The sequence below is a fragment of the Pygocentrus nattereri genome, chromosome 13, assembly GCF_015220715.1.
Source record: "Pygocentrus nattereri isolate fPygNat1 chromosome 13, fPygNat1.pri, whole genome shotgun sequence".
Lineage (NCBI taxonomy): Eukaryota > Metazoa > Chordata > Actinopteri > Characiformes > Serrasalmidae > Pygocentrus > Pygocentrus nattereri.
Window position 1 is genome coordinate 39,638,852 of NC_051223.1, and position 16,264 is coordinate 39,655,115.

General features: G+C 37.5%; 1 protein-coding gene across 3 annotated transcripts in view; it reads left to right on the forward strand.

Moving 5' to 3' along the window:
• Positions 1-4,933: 4,933 nt before the first annotated feature.
• Positions 4,934-16,264, forward strand: part of LOC108413183 (zinc finger MIZ domain-containing protein 1-like) — a 101,922-nt gene continuing 90,591 nt past the window's right edge. For all 3 annotated transcript variants that reach the window (XM_037544348.1, XM_037544349.1, XM_037544350.1), the window contains exon 1: positions 4,934-5,015. The gene's annotated coding sequence lies outside the window, so the exon portion shown is untranslated. The remainder of the gene's footprint in view (positions 5,016-16,264) is intronic.

Sequence of the window (16,264 nt, forward strand, 5' to 3'; positions counted from 1 at the left end):
GGTACTCTGGGCTCCCGAGTGGCGCAACCGTCTAAGCGTTGGCCGTGTCATCACGAGATCGCGAGTTCGATCCCTGGTGATGCTGCAGCTGTCCATAGCCGGGAGTCCAGGAGACCGCAATTGGCCTCGCTCTCTCTGGGTGGGTAGGACGCCCACCGCTCCCCCCCCCATCACTCAACGCGATACTAGCTGACGTAACAGATCTGGTGGTTGGCGTTTTCCTCCGAGTGCGTTCGGCTGTCCCGTGACGTCGTGTGAGCGGCAGTTCGAATAGAAGCGACGGCTGGTTTCACAGGTCTCGCAGGAAGCCTGTGCTGCCTTCACCCTCCAAGCACTGGCAGTATCGTGTGATTGGGGGAGCCCTAACTAGCAGGTGGAATTGGAGACGATTAAAGTGGGGAGACAAATCGGATATTTTTTTTTTAAAAATTAAATAAATAAATAAATCGGCACACTATCGGTCGAAAGTGTGGAATCAGCGGTCCTGTCAATAACTGTTATTCAGTATTAAGTTACACTGTGTAGATTGAAACATTATAAACCGATGGTTTATTCACAATTTAAAGAATTTGGACAATGAGAACGTATGACATGACTAAATATTACTGAGTAATCTATATAAATATATATATATACATATATGTGTGTGTGTGTGTGTGTGTGTGTTCTAGTTCTGTGGCACCACTGCTGCTCTCAAACACCTCTTTGTTATTTGAGCCTCCACCACAGAGTGGCGCTCCGTAAAACCCGGAGCAGGAGTTTCGACCTGGATCAGCTCAGATCCTCAGATACCTGCACTCAGTGAGGACAAACCACAAAACATACCATGAACACGAATGAAAATGCTTCTGTTTTGCACTCCGAAGTGCCGAAGTGCACACAGACGGACAGACGAACAAATGGACGGACGACCAGCAGTTCCAGACAGGCATGCACAGTTTTAGGGGTGAACGAGGTGGCCAGTGCTCTCCCTAAAATCTGATTGGCCACCCCAGATGCCACCCCAAAATTTCTGCCATGTCATAGGCCCTTTTCACAAAAATCAGAAGTGTGCAAATGTGGGATAAAACAAGTTCCAGTACAGTCACAGACAGTAATTAACCTCAGAACAACATCTGTTCTCCTAACAGTGGATTACCTCTCCAAGCTCGCTCCACCCCCCAAACCCCAAACCCCCCACTCACTGATCACTCATTCACTTTGAAGGAACCTGCTACAGATAGGTGGTCTAGCTTTCTAGCATTTGGTTGCGCTGGGTTAGCTTAAGCAGTCTAAGCTTGTCTGAAACTGAAACTGTTCTTGGTGGGCGGGGCCAGGTATGGCAGCCCTATGATTGGTCAGGGGAATTCTTACGGAGGTGTTAACCAAGATTAGGACCACCCAATTTACAGCGAGAGGAAAAAAATATTACAGAAGTCATTATTGGAACATTGTTTAAAGGGTGAGCTCAGCACATGTTTACTGATTACCCGAAAGAGCAAGATTAACCTCGTTAGAAATTTAAGTTCCCTGAGTCTTTCAGCATTTATGCCTTCAGGGATGGGGGAGTAGGCTTTTTGAAGGTAACTACAAATTTTGTAGCTAGTAGCTGTAGCCGCTAGAGTTTTATTAAATGTAGCTAATAGTGCCTACAAATTTTAGTGTAGCTATAGCGACAATTTTTGCTACAATTTCACCACAGGCTTGACTGGTCAATCCTGACTGAACTGTGGACAGTTTTAGCAAATGGGCACAAGGTCATCACCGCTTACTAGTAGGCTTAGCTCCGAAATGGTAAGAAGTGCCGTTTTGTCCTTTTAACAAAAAAGAAATCACCTTTGGAGCCACAATATTTTATGTCTGTTTTACCATCTTGGCTGTAAATATGTCTCAGCATGTGTTGATGTGCTAGTACAGACTAAAGTATAATATAAACACAAATGCAGACTTACTTTGCTCTGCTTTAAGCTTTTGGCTTGCTTGGTGTGAGAGGGTGGAGATTCACAAACATTGTCACAAATGCACTTTGAAAGTAGTTTAAAAATTACTGCACAACTTTTCAAAAAGTAGCCGAAAAGTACTGCAATACTTTTCAAAAAGTAGCTATAAAGTAGTGCACAACTTTTCAAAAAGTAGCTATAAAGTAGTGCACAACTTTTCAAAAAGTAGCCAAAAGTAGTGCAGTACTTTTAAAAAAGTAGCTATAAAGTAGTGCACAACTTTTCAAAAAGTAGCCAAAAGTAGTGCAGTACTTTTCAAAAAGTAGCTATAAAGTAGTGCACAACTTTTCAAAAAGTAGCCAAAAGTAGTGCAGTACTTTTCAAAAAGTAGCTATAAAGTAGTGCACAACTTTTCAAAAAGTAGCCAAAAGTAGTGCACTACTTTTCAAAAAGTACCCATAAGGTATTATACTACTTTCCAAGAAGTAGCTATGAAGTAGTGCACAACTTTTCAAAAAGTAGCCAAAAGTAGTGCAGTACTTTTAAAAAAGTAGCTATAAAGTAGTGCACAACTTTTCAAAAAGTAGCCAAAAGTAGTGCAGTACTTTTCAAAAAGTAGCTATAAAGTAGTGCACAACTTTTCAAAAAGTAGCCAAAAGTAGTGCAGTACTTTTCAAAAAGTAGCTATAAAGTAGTGCACAACTTTTCAAAAAGTAGCTATAAAGTAGTGCACAACTTTTCAAAAAGTAGCTATAAAGTAGTGCACAACTTTTCAAAAAGTAGCCAAAAGTAGTGCAGTACTTTTCAAAAAGTAGCTATAAAGTAGTGCACAACTTTTCAAAAAGTAGCCAAAAGTAGTGCAGTACTTTTCAAAAAGTAGCTATAAAGTAGTGCACAACTTTTCAAAAAGTAGCCAAAAGTAGTGCAGTACTTTTCAAAAAGTAGCTATAAAGTAGTGCACAACTTTTCAAAAAGTAGCTATAAAGTAGTGCACAACTTTTCAAAAAGTAGCTATAAAGTAGTGCACAACTTTTCAAAAAGTAGCTATAAAGTAGTGCACAACTTTTCAAAAAGTAGCCAAAAGTAGTGCAGTACTTTTCAAAAAGTAGCTATAAAGTAGTGCACAACTTTTCAAAAAGTAGCCAAAAGTAGTGCAGTACTTTTCAAAAAGTAGCTATAAAGTAGTGCACAACTTTTCAAAAAGTAGCCAAAAGTAGTGCAGTACTTTTCAAAAAGTAGCTATAAAGTAGTGCACAACTTTTCAAAAAGTAGCCAAAAGTAGTGCAGTACTTTTCAAAAAGTAGCTATAAAGTAGTGCACAACTTTTCAAAAAGTAGCTATAAAGTAGTGCACAACTTTTCAAAAAGTAGCTATAAAGTAGTGCACAACTTTTCAAAAAGTAGCCAAAAGTAGTGCACTACTTTTCAAAAAGTACCCATAAGGTATTATACTACTTTCCAAGAAGTAGCTATGAAGTAGTGCACAACTTTTCAAAAAGTAGCCAAAAGTAGTGCAGTACTTTTAAAAAAGTAGTTATAAACTAGTGTGCTACATTTCAAAAAGTCATTATAAAGTAGTGCACTACTTTTAAAAAAGCTGTAAAGTAGTGCGTTACTTTTAAAAAAGTCATTATAAAGTTGTGCACTACTTTTCAAACAGTAGTTGTGTAGTTTACCGTGTCTTTAACTGGCTCCTCTGATTTGTCGGTAGCGCTCCAGTTCCCCGCTCCACTACGCTTCTCTTAGTGTGATCCAGTCCGCGTTTTACTCAGAGCTCAGAGACACGGAGCAGCGGCGTAATGTGACTCCTCAGCTCAGCTCTCCACCAGCCTTTATTTATTACACACCCGTTTTTAGGAAAGCCCCGCCCAGCGGCGCTGCCATTGGCTTATGTCCTGTAATGCGGTTACTGCAGTTCAGTGGATGAGAATGCTATGCATTAGAAAAGTATACATAATATATACAACTACTGTAATATAATACAACATAATATAATACCAAGAAGTGCTGTAATACAGTCTTCTGTCATCTAATATACATAAACAATTAAATCAAATTCTCTCTCTCTCTCTATATATACACACACACACACACACACACACACATATATATATATATATAGAACATAATAATATATAGATATTCAATAGTAGCTTTAGGATAAACACTAATAGTGATATACAGTGTTCCACTATAGTAGAACTTAATGCTGAATAAAATTCACCTCTAAAAATAAAGGTGTCCAAAGAGGTGCTTTACATGATCCCATTCAAGAACCACATTTGAGAAGAACCTATTCAATGGAGAACCTTCACTTTATTGAAACTGGGTTCTAAAAGGTTCTACATCTCTTTTTCAACCATAAATCAAAAGCGGTTCTTCTACGAGTCACTAAAAGAACCCTGAAATGGTTCTCCATAGAACTCATGGTTCTAGATAGAACCATTGCCTTTGCTAAAGAACCCTTTTCAGAGTGTGACATAAGGAGAACACACCATAACACACTATTACAACAGAAAAATGTGTCATAATGAAACAACAATGTATTGAAAAGATGGTTCTTCAAGGGTTCTTTAGTAAAGGCTAGTAGAAGCACGAATGCTCAAAGAACCATTTGCATGCTTAAATGGTTCTTTGACTGGTGAAATAGTTTTTCAGATCGATGGAAAATGTGTTGTAGACTGTTCTACCTAGAACGTTTTTTAAATGGTTCCATATAGTACCAAAAAGGGTTCTGTTGTTGTTACTATGTCAAGCTTGAATAGAAGAACTCTTTTTTGTGCTATGTAGAACCAGTTCATCATGCAAGGAACCATTTAAGCATAAAATGGTTCTACATAGAACGCATGGTTCTAGATATGGAACGAAATCACTACAAATAGTGGAATATAAGAAGAACGAGTTATAATATAGTATTTCCACAGAACGAAGCAGCAGCCAATCAGCGGGGAGGGGGGCGTGGCCTGCCTGAATACGGGCGAAGGGCAGCGCGAGCTGGCGGAGCTGCTTCAGAAAGGAGAGCTGGACAGTCAGACAGGCGCGCGCAGAGCGGATTTACTCGCGAGCTGCTCGGGGTGACGATTTGGACATTTACACGGTGAGTCTGAAGTGTCCGCGCGCGCCTGCGTGCCCTTTGTCGCGCGGGTTGTTGTTCTGTGTGCGATAACAATGAGCTGCAGATTGAGCTGTGAAAGCACGCGCTCAGTGCAGCGGGGCGAGCGCGCGCCTGTCTGTGTGTGATGTGTGATTTTAGGGCTTGTAGTGTGTTGAGCTCGTTCAGCTCTTAGAGCTGCAGTAATACAGTAAAGCAGTAATACAGTAAAGCAGTAATACAGTAGTGTAGTGAAGCAGTAATACAGTAAAGCAGTAATACAGTAGTGTAGTAAAGCAGTAACACAGTAATGTAATAAAGCAGTAATACAGTAAAGCAGTAATACAGTAGTGTAGTAAAGCAGTAATACAGTAGTGTAGTAAAGCAGTAATACAGTAATGCAGTAAAACAGTAAAGCAGTAATACAGTAGTGTAGTGAAGCAGTAACACAGTAAAGCAGTAATACAGTAGTGTAGTAAAGCAGTAATACAGTAAAGCAGTAATACAGTAGTGTAGTAAAGCAGTAATACAGTAGTGTAGTGAAGCAGTAATACAGTAAAGCAGTAATACAGTAGTGTAGTAAAGCAGTAACACAGTAATGTAATAAAGCAGTAATACAGTAAAGCAGTAATACAGTAGTGTAGTAAAGCAGTAATACAGTAGTGTAGTGAAGCAGTAATACAGTAAAGCAGTAATACAGTAGTGTAGTAAAGCAGTAATACAGTAGTGTAGTGAAGCAGTAATACAGTAAAGCAGTAATACAGTAGTGTAGTAAAGCAGTAACACAGTAATGTAATAAAGCAGTAATACAGTAAAGCAGTAATACAGTAGTGTAGTAAAGCAGTAATACAGTAGTGTAGTAAAGCAATAATACAGTAGTGTAGTAAAGCAGTAATACAGTAGTGTAGTAAAGCAGTAATACAGTAGTGTAGTGAAGCAGTAACACAGTAAAGCAGTAACACAGTAGTGTAGTAAAGCAGTAATACAGTAGTGTAGTGAAGCAGTAATACAGTAAAGCAGTAATACAGTAGTGTAGTAAAGCAGTAACACAGTAATGTAATAAAGCAGTAATACAGTAAAGCAGTAATACAGTAGTGTAGTAAAGCAGTAATACAGTAGTGTAGTGAAGCAGTAATACAGTAGTGTAGTAAAGCAGTAATACAGTAAAGCAGTAATACAATAGTGTAGTAAAGCAGTAATACAGTAAAGCAGTAATACAGTAGTGTAGTAAAGCAGTAATACAGTAGTGTAGTGAAGCAGTAATACAGTAAAGCAGTAATACAGTAGTGTAGTAAAGCAGTAATACAGTAGTGTAGTGAAGCAGTAATACAGTAGTGTAGTAAAGCAGTAATACAGTAAAGCAGTAATACAGTAGTGTAGTAAAGCAGTAATACAGTAAAGCAGTAATACAGTAGTGTAGTAAAGCAGTAATACAGTAGTGTAGTGAAGCAGTAATACAGTAAAGCAGTAATACAGTAGTGTAGTAAAGCAGTAATACAGTAGTGTAGTGAAGCAGTAATACAGTAAAGCAGTAATACAGTAGTGTAGTAAAGCAGTAACACAGTAGTGTAGTAAAGCAGTAATACAGTAGTGTAGTAAAGCAGTAATACAGTAATGTAATAAAGCAGTAATACAGTAAAGCAGTAATACAGTAGTGTAGTAAAGCAGTAATACAGTAATGCAGTAATACAGTAGTGTAGTAAAGCAGTAATACAGTAGTGTAGTAAAGCAGTAATACAGTAAAGCAGTAATACAGTAGTGTAGTAAAGCAGTAACACAGTAATGTAATAAAGCAGTAATACAGTAAAGCAGTAATACAGTAGTGTAGTAAAGCAGTAATACAGTAATGTAATAAAGCAGTAATACAGTAAAGCAGTAATACAGTAGTGTAGTAAAGCAGTAATACAGTAGTGTAGTGAAGCAGTAATACAGTAGTGTAGTAAAGCAGTAATACAGTAAAGCAGTAATACAGTAGTGTAGTAAAGCAGTAATACAGTAGTGTAGTAAAGCAGTAATACAGTAAAGCAGTAATACAGTAGTGTAGTAAAGCAGTAATACAGTAGTGTAGTAAAGCAGTAATACAGTAGTGTAGTAAAGCAGTAATGCAGTAAAGCAGTAATACAGTAGTGTAGTAAAGCAGTAACACAGTAGTGTAGTAAAGCAGTAATACAGTAATGCAGTAATACAGTAAAGCAGTAATACAGTAGTGTAGTAAAGCAGTAATACAGTAAAGCAGTAATACAGTAGTGTAGTAAAGCAGTAACACAGTAGTGTAGTAAAGCAGTAATACAGTAAAGCAGTAACACAGTAGTGTAGTAAAGCAGTAATACAGTAATGCAGTAATACAGTAAAGCAGTAACACAGTAGTGTAGTAAAGCAGTAATACAGTAATGCAGTAATACAGTAAAGCAGTAACACAGTAGTGTAGTGAAGCAGTAATACAGTAGTGTAGTAAAGCAGTAATACAGTAAAGCAGTAATACAATAGTGTAGTAAAGCAGTAATACAGTAAAGCAGTAATACAGTAGTGTAGTAAAGCAGTAATACAGTAGTGTAGTGAAGCAGTAATACAGTAAAGCAGTAATACAGTAGTGTAGTAAAGCAGTAATACAGTAGTGTAGTGAAGCAGTAATACAGTAGTGTAGTAAAGCAGTAATACAGTAAAGCAGTAATACAGTAGTGTAGTTAAAGCAGTAATACAGTAAAGCAGTAATACAGTAGTGTAGTAAAGCAGTAATACAGTAGTGTAGTGAAGCAGTAATACAGTAAAGCAGTAATACAGTAGTGTAGTAAAGCAGTAATACAGTAGTGTAGTAAAGCAGTAATACAGTAGTGTAGTAAAGCAGTAACACAGTAGTGTAGTAAAGCAGTAATACAGTAGTGTAGTAAAGCAGTAATACAGTAATGTAATAAAGCAGTAATACAGTAAAGCAGTAATACAGTAGTGTAGTAAAGCAGTAATACAGTAATGCAGTAATACAGTAGTGTAGTAAAGCAGTAATACAGTAGTGTAGTAAGCAGTAATACAGTAAAGCAGTAATACAGTAAGTGTAGTAAAGCAGTAACACAGTAATGTAATAAAGCAGTAATACAGTAAAGCAGTAATACAGTAGTGTAGTAAAGCAGTAATACAGTAATGTAATAAAGCAGTAATACAGTAAAGCAGTAATACAGTAGTGTAGTAAAGCAGTAATACAGTAGTGTAGTGAAGCAGTAATACAGTAGTGTAGTAAAGCAGTAATACAGTAAAGCAGTAATACAGTAGTGTAGTAAAGCAGTAATACAGTAGTGTAGTAAAGCAGTAATACAGTAAAGCAGTAATACAGTAGTGTAGTAAAGCAGTAATACAGTAGTGTAGTAAAGCAGTAATACAGTAGTGTAGTAAAGCAGTAATGCAGTAAAGCAGTAATACAGTAGTGTAGTAAAGCAGTAACACAGTAGTGTAGTAAAGCAGTAATACAGTAAAGCAGTAATACAGTAAAGCAGTAATACAGTAGTGTAGTAAAGCAGTAATACAGTAAAGCAGTAATACAGTAGTGTAGTAAAGCAGTAACACAGTAATGTAATAAAGCAGTAATACAGTAAAGCAGTAATACAGTAGTGTAGTAAAGCAGTAATACAGTAATGTAATAAAGCAGTAATACAGTAAAGCAGTAATACAGTAGTGTAGTAAAGCAGTAATACAGTAGTGTAGTGAAGCAGTAATACAGTAGTGTAGTAAAGCAGTAATACAGTAAAGCAGTAATACAGTAGTGTAGTAAAGCAGTAATACAGTAGTGTAGTAAAGCAGTAATACAGTAAAGCAGTAATACAGTAGTGTAGTAAAGCAGTAATACAGTAGTGTAGTAAAGCAGTAATACAGTAGTGTAGTAAAGCAGTAATGCAGTAAAGCAGTAATACAGTAGTGTAGTAAAGCAGTAACACAGTAGTGTAGTAAAGCAGTAATACAGTAATGCAGTAATACAGTAAAGCAGTAATACAGTAGTGTAGTAAAGCAGTAATACAGTAAAGCAGTAATACAGTAGTGTAGTAAAGCAGTAACACAGTAGTGTAGTAAAGCAGTAATACAGTAAAGCAGTAACACAGTAGTGTAGTAAAGCAGTAATACAGTAATGCAGTAATACAGTAAAGCAGTAACACAGTAGTGTAGTAAAGCAGTAATACAGTAAAGCGGTAATACAGTAAAGCAGTAATACAGTAGTGTAGTAAAGCAGTAATACAGTAGTGTAGTAAAGCAGTAACACAGTAGTGTAGTGAAGCAGTAATACAGTAAAGCAGTAATACAGTAGTGTAGTGAAGCAGTAACACAGTAAAGCAGTAATACAGTAGTGTAGTAAAGCAGTAATACAGTAGTGTAGTAAAGCAGTAATACAGTAAAGCAGTAATACAGTAGTGTAGTAAAGCAGTAATACAGTAGTGTAGTAAAGCAGTAATACAGTAAAGCAGTAATACAATAGTGTAGTAAAGCAGTAATACAGTAGTGTAGTAAAGCAGTAATACAGTAAAGCAGTAATACAGTAGTGTAGTAAAGCAGTAACACAGTAGTGTAGAAAAGCAGTAATACAGTAAAGCAGTAATACAGTAGTGTAGTAAAGCAGTAATACAGTAAAGCAGTAACACAGTAATGTAGTAAAGCAGTAATACAGTAAAGCAGTAATACAGTAAAGCAGTAACACAGTAGTGTAGTGAAGCAGTAATACAGTAAAGCAGTAATACAGTAGTGTAGTAAAGCAGTAACACAGTAGTGTAGAAAAGCAGTAATACAGTAAAGCAGTAATACAGTAGTGTAGTAAAGCAGTAATACAGTAGTGTAGTAAAGCAGTAATACAGTAAAGCAGTAATACAGTAGTGTAGTAAAGCAGTAATACATTAGTGTAGTAAAGCAGTAATACAGTAGTGTAGTAAAGCAGTAATACAGTAGTGTACTAAAGCAGTAATACAGTAGTGTAGTAAAGCAGTAATACAGTAGTGTAGTAAAGCAGTAATACAGTAGTGTAGTAAAGCAGTAATACATTAGTGTAGTAAAGCAGTAATACAGTAGTGTAGTAAAGCAGTAATACAGTAGTGTACTAAAGCAGTAATACAGTAAAGCAGTAATACAGTAGTGTAGTAAAGCAGTAATACAGTAGTGTAGTAAAGCAGTAATACAGTAGTGTAGTAAAGCAGTAATACAGTAGTGTAGTAAAGCAGTAATACAGTAAAGCAGTAATACAGTAGTGTAGTAAAGCAGTAATACATTAGTGTAGTAAAGCAGTAATACAGTAGTGTAGTAAAGCAGCAATACAGTAGTGTAGTAAAGCAGTAACACAGTAGTGTAGTAAAGCAGTAATACAGTAGTGTAGTAAAGAAGTAATACAGTAGTGTAGTAAAGCAGTAATACAGTAGTGTAGTAAAGCAGTAATACAGTAGTGTAGTAAAGCAGTAATACAGTAGTGTAGTAAAGCAGTAACACAGTAGTGTAGTAAAGCAGTAATACAGTAGTGTAGTAAAGCAGTAATACAGTAAAGCAGTAATACAGTAAAGCAGTAATACAGTAGTGTAGTAAAGCAGTAATACAGTAAAGCAGTAATGCAGTAAAGCAGTAATACAGTAGTGTAGTAAAGCAGTAACACAGTAGTGTAAAGCAGTAATACAGTAGTGTAGTAAAGCAGTAATTCAGTAGTGTAGTAAAGCAGTAATACAGTAATGTAGTAAAGCAGTAATACAGTAATGCAGTAAAACAGTAATGTAGTAAAGCAGTAATGCAGTAAAGCAGTAATGCACTAATGTAGTAAAGCAGTAATGTGGTAATGCAGTAAAGCAGTAATGTAGTAAAGCAGTAATGCAGTAATGTAGTAAAGCAGTAATGCAGTAAAGCAGTAATGCAGCAATGTAGTAAAGTAGTAATGCAGTAATGTAGTAAAGCAGTAATGCAGTAAAGCAGTAATGTAGTAAAGCAGTAATGCAGTAATGTAGTAAAGCAGTAATGCAGTAAAGCAGTAATGCAGCAATGTAGTAAAGTAGTAATGCAGTAATGTAGTAAAGCAGTAATGCAGTAAAGCAGTAGTGCGGTAATGTAGTAAAGCAGTAATGCAGTAAAGCAGTAATGCTGTAAAGCAGCAATGCAGTAATGTAGTAAAGCAGTAATGCAGTAATGCAGTAAAGCAGTAATGCAGTAATGTAGTAAAGCAGTAATACACTAATGTAGTAATGCAGTAAAGCAGTAATGCAGTAATGTAGTAAAGCAGTAATGCAGTAATGTAGTAAAGCAGTAACGCAGTAAAGCAGTAATGCAGTAATGTAGTAAAGCAGTAATGCAGTAATGTAGTAAAGCAGTAATGCAGTAAAGCAGCAATGTAGTAATGTAGTAAAGCAGTAATGCAGTAATGTAGTAAAGCAGTAATGCAGTAATGTAGTAAAGCAGTAACGCAGTAAAGCAGCAATGCAGTAATGTAGTAAAGCAGTAATGCAGCAATGCAGTAATGTAGTAAAGCAGTAATGCAGTAATGTAGCAAAGCAGTAATGCAGTAATGTAGTAAAGCAGTAATGCAGTAATGTAGTAAAGCAGTAATGCAGTAAAGCAGTTATGCAGTAATGGAGTAATGAGCTGCTCCTGCGGCTGCTGAGTCAAACTGAGCTGAGTTTCACCGCCTGTGTTTACTGAGACTTAAGCGTTGTTTTTGTTCATCATGTGGAGGAAACCGTTTGTGGATGAGGAGTTTTTATTCTGTGTTATCGGTTATTTGCAGGTATTTTGTCTGTAGTTGTGTTATAATTTTATGTGAGTTTGTATTAGTTTTTATTGTTTATTTTAAGGGTTTGTCTGTGTTTGTGTTAGTTAGTTGTTTGGTTTTGTGTAGATTATGTGTATTTGTGTTGTACTTGTGTGTAGTTTGTCAGTATTTGTGTTGTTTGTGTGTTGATTATCTGTATTTGTGTTACACTTGTGTGTAGTTTGTCAGTATTTGTGTTGTTTGTGTGTTGATTATCTGTATTTGTGTTATTCTTGAGTGTAGTTTATGTATATTTGTGTTATATTTGTGTTTAGTTTGTCAGTATTTGTGTTGTTTGTCTGTAGATTATCTGTATTTGTGTTATATTCATGTGTAGTTTGTCAGTATTTGTGTTGTGTGTGTGTAGTTTGTCAGTATTTGTGTTGTGTGTGTGTAGTTTGTGTGTATTTGTGTTACAAACACTGTAGTCTGTCACGGCAAAGTTTCAGCGCTTCCTTGCCTCCACACACCTGATGCAGCTCGTTAAGGTCTCCATGGTGAGCTGATGAGCTGATGAGCTGCATCAGGTGTGTTGAATTAAAGAACAGTTTAAAAGTGTATTTTATATATTACACACAGCCCAAATCTATGTTGGGTCCCTCATTGGGGGGGTGTTGTGGGGCTGAGGTTACCGGCTGGTGGGTGAAATCAAAAGTCCTCATGGCAGTTCTGTGCTAGTGTGTTTCCATGTGGAGTGTTTGTGTCTGAAGGGTGCATTGTGTTACCTCTGCTTCAGTCCAGGAAGCAAAAGAACAGCCGAATGGAAAAAATGTGCCTGGGCCAAACCCCAGTGTGTGTGTGTGTGTGTGTGTGTGTGTGTGTGTGTGTGTGTGTGAGTGTGTGTGAGTGTGTGTGAAACAAAGCATGAAAGCTAGCAGAGTGAGTATATTATTGATATTATTGTTTTAGTAGACTTTCACTCACTGGCCATTTTATTGGAAACACCAACTTTTTATATCCACTCGCTGGCCATTTTATTAGAAACACCTTCCTGTGCTTCCACTCACTTTATTAATGCCATTTTATTTATAAATGTAATTTCATGTAGATTTCAGGCAGCTTGAAGTTGCAGTAAAGGTAAACCCAGTAAGTGGGGTTAATGGCCTGATTAGTGAGATCAGGTGTGTTGGGAGCAGAGAAAACACTGGAATGTGCAGTAGAACTCCGGGAGCGGGACTGGGAACCACTGCACTGCAGGGAAAGGAGATCATCAGGTGTCTGGGTCCATTAGATTCACTAGAAGGAAAAGAACATTATTCACAATAACCTTGTGCAGATGATGCGCTGGCTTCATGGCTTTGCATGTCCAGGCAACAAGAGTGTAAAAATGAATGCGTCATAATACAGTCCTTTGTGATTCAGCGGCACCCGTTTTAGAAAACAATGATAATAAATTATACTCTGTAAACTATACTATACTCTATATAATGTGTAGACACCAATGTTTTGTCTTAAATATTTTTTTCCGACATAAAAAAGTGCTTTGTGTATTATTTTTATTGTCCGTATTTCTCTACTGTGTTTATATGTTTTCTTTATGTGTTTATATCTATTCTTTTTTTTCTTAAATTATTCTAAATTGGACCAAATCACATCAAATTGTGGAAAAAATGGAGATTTTTTGATGCTTTCAACATCACTAGACCATGAAATTGCACCTGATGATTGTGTGCAGTGTAAATAACTGTGATGTACAGCTTGTCTTTTTTTGGGTGATGCATGAGGCATGCAGTTAGAATGATGCTAACTGGTGGGCACCTGTTAAGTATATTAGCCTTGTAGCTCCGATCTCGTCGGTATGTCTGATATTTCTCAAGCTGAGACAGGTTTGGGGACTTTATTAGATTGTAGGCTTTTTTAAATAAACGTTTTAAGTACTTTTGTCTGGTAATATTATCTCACAGTAGTGGAGGATGATTTTGGTTGTTTCTAGCATAATTCTCACAACAAGCTAAATCGTCTGGCAACATAGTGAGATCATTTTACATAATTGAGGGTCCATGGAGGTCCTGACCACTGAAGAACAGGGTAACAGAGTATCAGAGAAACAGATGGACTACAGTCTGTAACTGTAGAACTACAGAGTGCAGCTATACAGTAAGTGGAGCTGATAAAGTGGACAGTGAGTGTAGAAACGAGGAGGTGGTCATGATGTTACGCCTGACCGGTTTGTAATATTTAGGGATGCACAGTGATGTCAGAATCATATCTATATTGGGAGACATACTTAGATTTGACCAACATATATATTTGGTGATATTTTTATTGTTCAGGCAGGACGTTTGTTCATTTTGCTGCGTTGGTACATTTAACTGTAATGTTAATGTAGATAGATTCAGTCCCAGTTTCTGCATTTAATAAATATTCATGTATCAGGCCATAATTCCCATATCAGTGCTTCCCTAATAACATTTCCACAATGTTGCATAATGAGAAATATTTGATATTTTGATGAGACCGTGTTTATTTATTTATTTGATGTTGTGTATTTATTTGTATTTATCTGTATTTTTGTGATTATTATTCCATTTATATAAGCAGCAGTTCCTCCAAAACAAATTCCTCGTAAATAACGTCATTCTGATGCTGATGCCACACACACACACACACACACACACACACACACACACACACACACACACACGCACATAAAATCTTGTCTTACATTCCTTCTGAGGACCTCCATAGGTTTCTGTGGATTTTTTGTATTAGCCAAGTAAAACTACACCCACACCTAAATTTATCCCTAACATTAACCTCAGTAGGCAAGATGCAATTTTCTGCTCTATTAATTTTTCCAAAAATTGTCATTTGTGCTGAAAACAGCACATGCTCAAAATAAATGTCCTCACTTGGGCTTGTACTCAGACTAGTCTTGGTCTTGATAGTATTTGTACTCAGACTAGTTTTGAACTCGATAGTACTTGTACTCAGACTAGTCTTGGTCTCAATAGTATTTGTACTCAGACTAGTTTTGAACTCGATAGTACTTGTACTCAGACTAGTCTTGGTCTTGATAGTATTTGTACTCAGACTAGTCTTGGTCTCAATAGTATTTGTACTCAGACTAGTCTTGGTCTCAATAGTATTTGTACTCAGACTAGTCTTGGTCTCAATAGTATTTGTACTCAAACTAGTCTAGGTCTCGATATTATTTGTACTCAGACTAGTCTTGGTCTTGATAGTATTTGTACTCAGACTAGTTTTGAACTCGATAGTATTTGTACTCAGACTAGTTTTGAACTCGATAGTATTTGTACTCAGACTAGTCTTGGTCTCGAAAGTATTTGTACTCAGACTAGTCTTGGTCTCGAAAGTATTTGTGCACAGACTTAAAAAATGTCATGTTGTCCTATCATGTCCTCTACATGCCTTTACAGGGGTAGTAAGACATTTAAGCACAAACACATGGAGATATGGTGTATTTACTTTGTGTGTGTGTGTGTGTGTGTGTGTGTGTGTGTGTGTGTGTGAGAGAGAGAGGGGGAGAGAGAGAGAGAGAGAGAGGGAGAGAGAGAGAGAGAGAGAGAGAGAGAGAGAGCGAGACTCTGGGCTCAGTGTATAAACAGAATGTTAATGGTTTACAATTTCATATTTCAGGGAATGTAGTCAGGGTAAATGACTGCAATGTCTTAAACACACATCACCCCTACAGGAGCTTTAATGACTCCCATTCTGAATCCATAGGCATTAATATGGAGCTGGTCCCCCTTTGCAGCTCTAACAGCTTCCACTCTTCTGGGAAGTGTCTACAAGATTTCAGAGAGTGTCTGTGGGAATTTGTGTCCATTGATCCAGAAGAGCATTTGTGAGGTCAGATACTGATGTTGGACAAGAGGGTCTGGCTCACAATCTCCATTCCAGTTCATTGCAAAGGTGTTGGATGGGGTTGAGATCAGGGCTCTGCGAGGGCCACTCAAGTTCTTCCACACCAAACTCACCCAGCCTGACTTTATGGAGCTGCTTTTGGTCACTGGGACTCAGGAACAGGGAAGGTTCTTCCCCAAACTGTTCCCACAAAGTTGGAAGCTACAACTGTCCAAAATGTCTTGGTGCTGAAGGTCAAGGTTTACCTTCACTGGAACTGAGGGTTCTAGACCAACCCCTGAAAAACAACCCTGTATCATCATCCCGCCTCCACCAAACTTTACAGCTGGCACAGTGCAGTCAGGCAGGTAAGGTTCTCCTTGCACTCGCCAAACCCAGCCTCGTCTGTCAGACTGACGGATAGAGTGGTGTGATTGGTCACACAGAATACGTCTCCACTGCTCCAGAGTCCAGTGGCGGCGCTTTACATTTACAGTGTTTGGCAGATGCTCTTATCCAGAGCGACTTACAATTTGATCAATTTTTTTTAGCCAGGTAGGCAAAGGTGGTATTAGGAGTCTTGTCCAAGGACTCTTATTGGTATAGTATAGGGTGTTTGTCCAGGTGGAGATTGAGCCCCAGTCTACAGCGCAGAAGGCAGAGGTGTTACCCACTACACTAAACCAACACCCCTCCA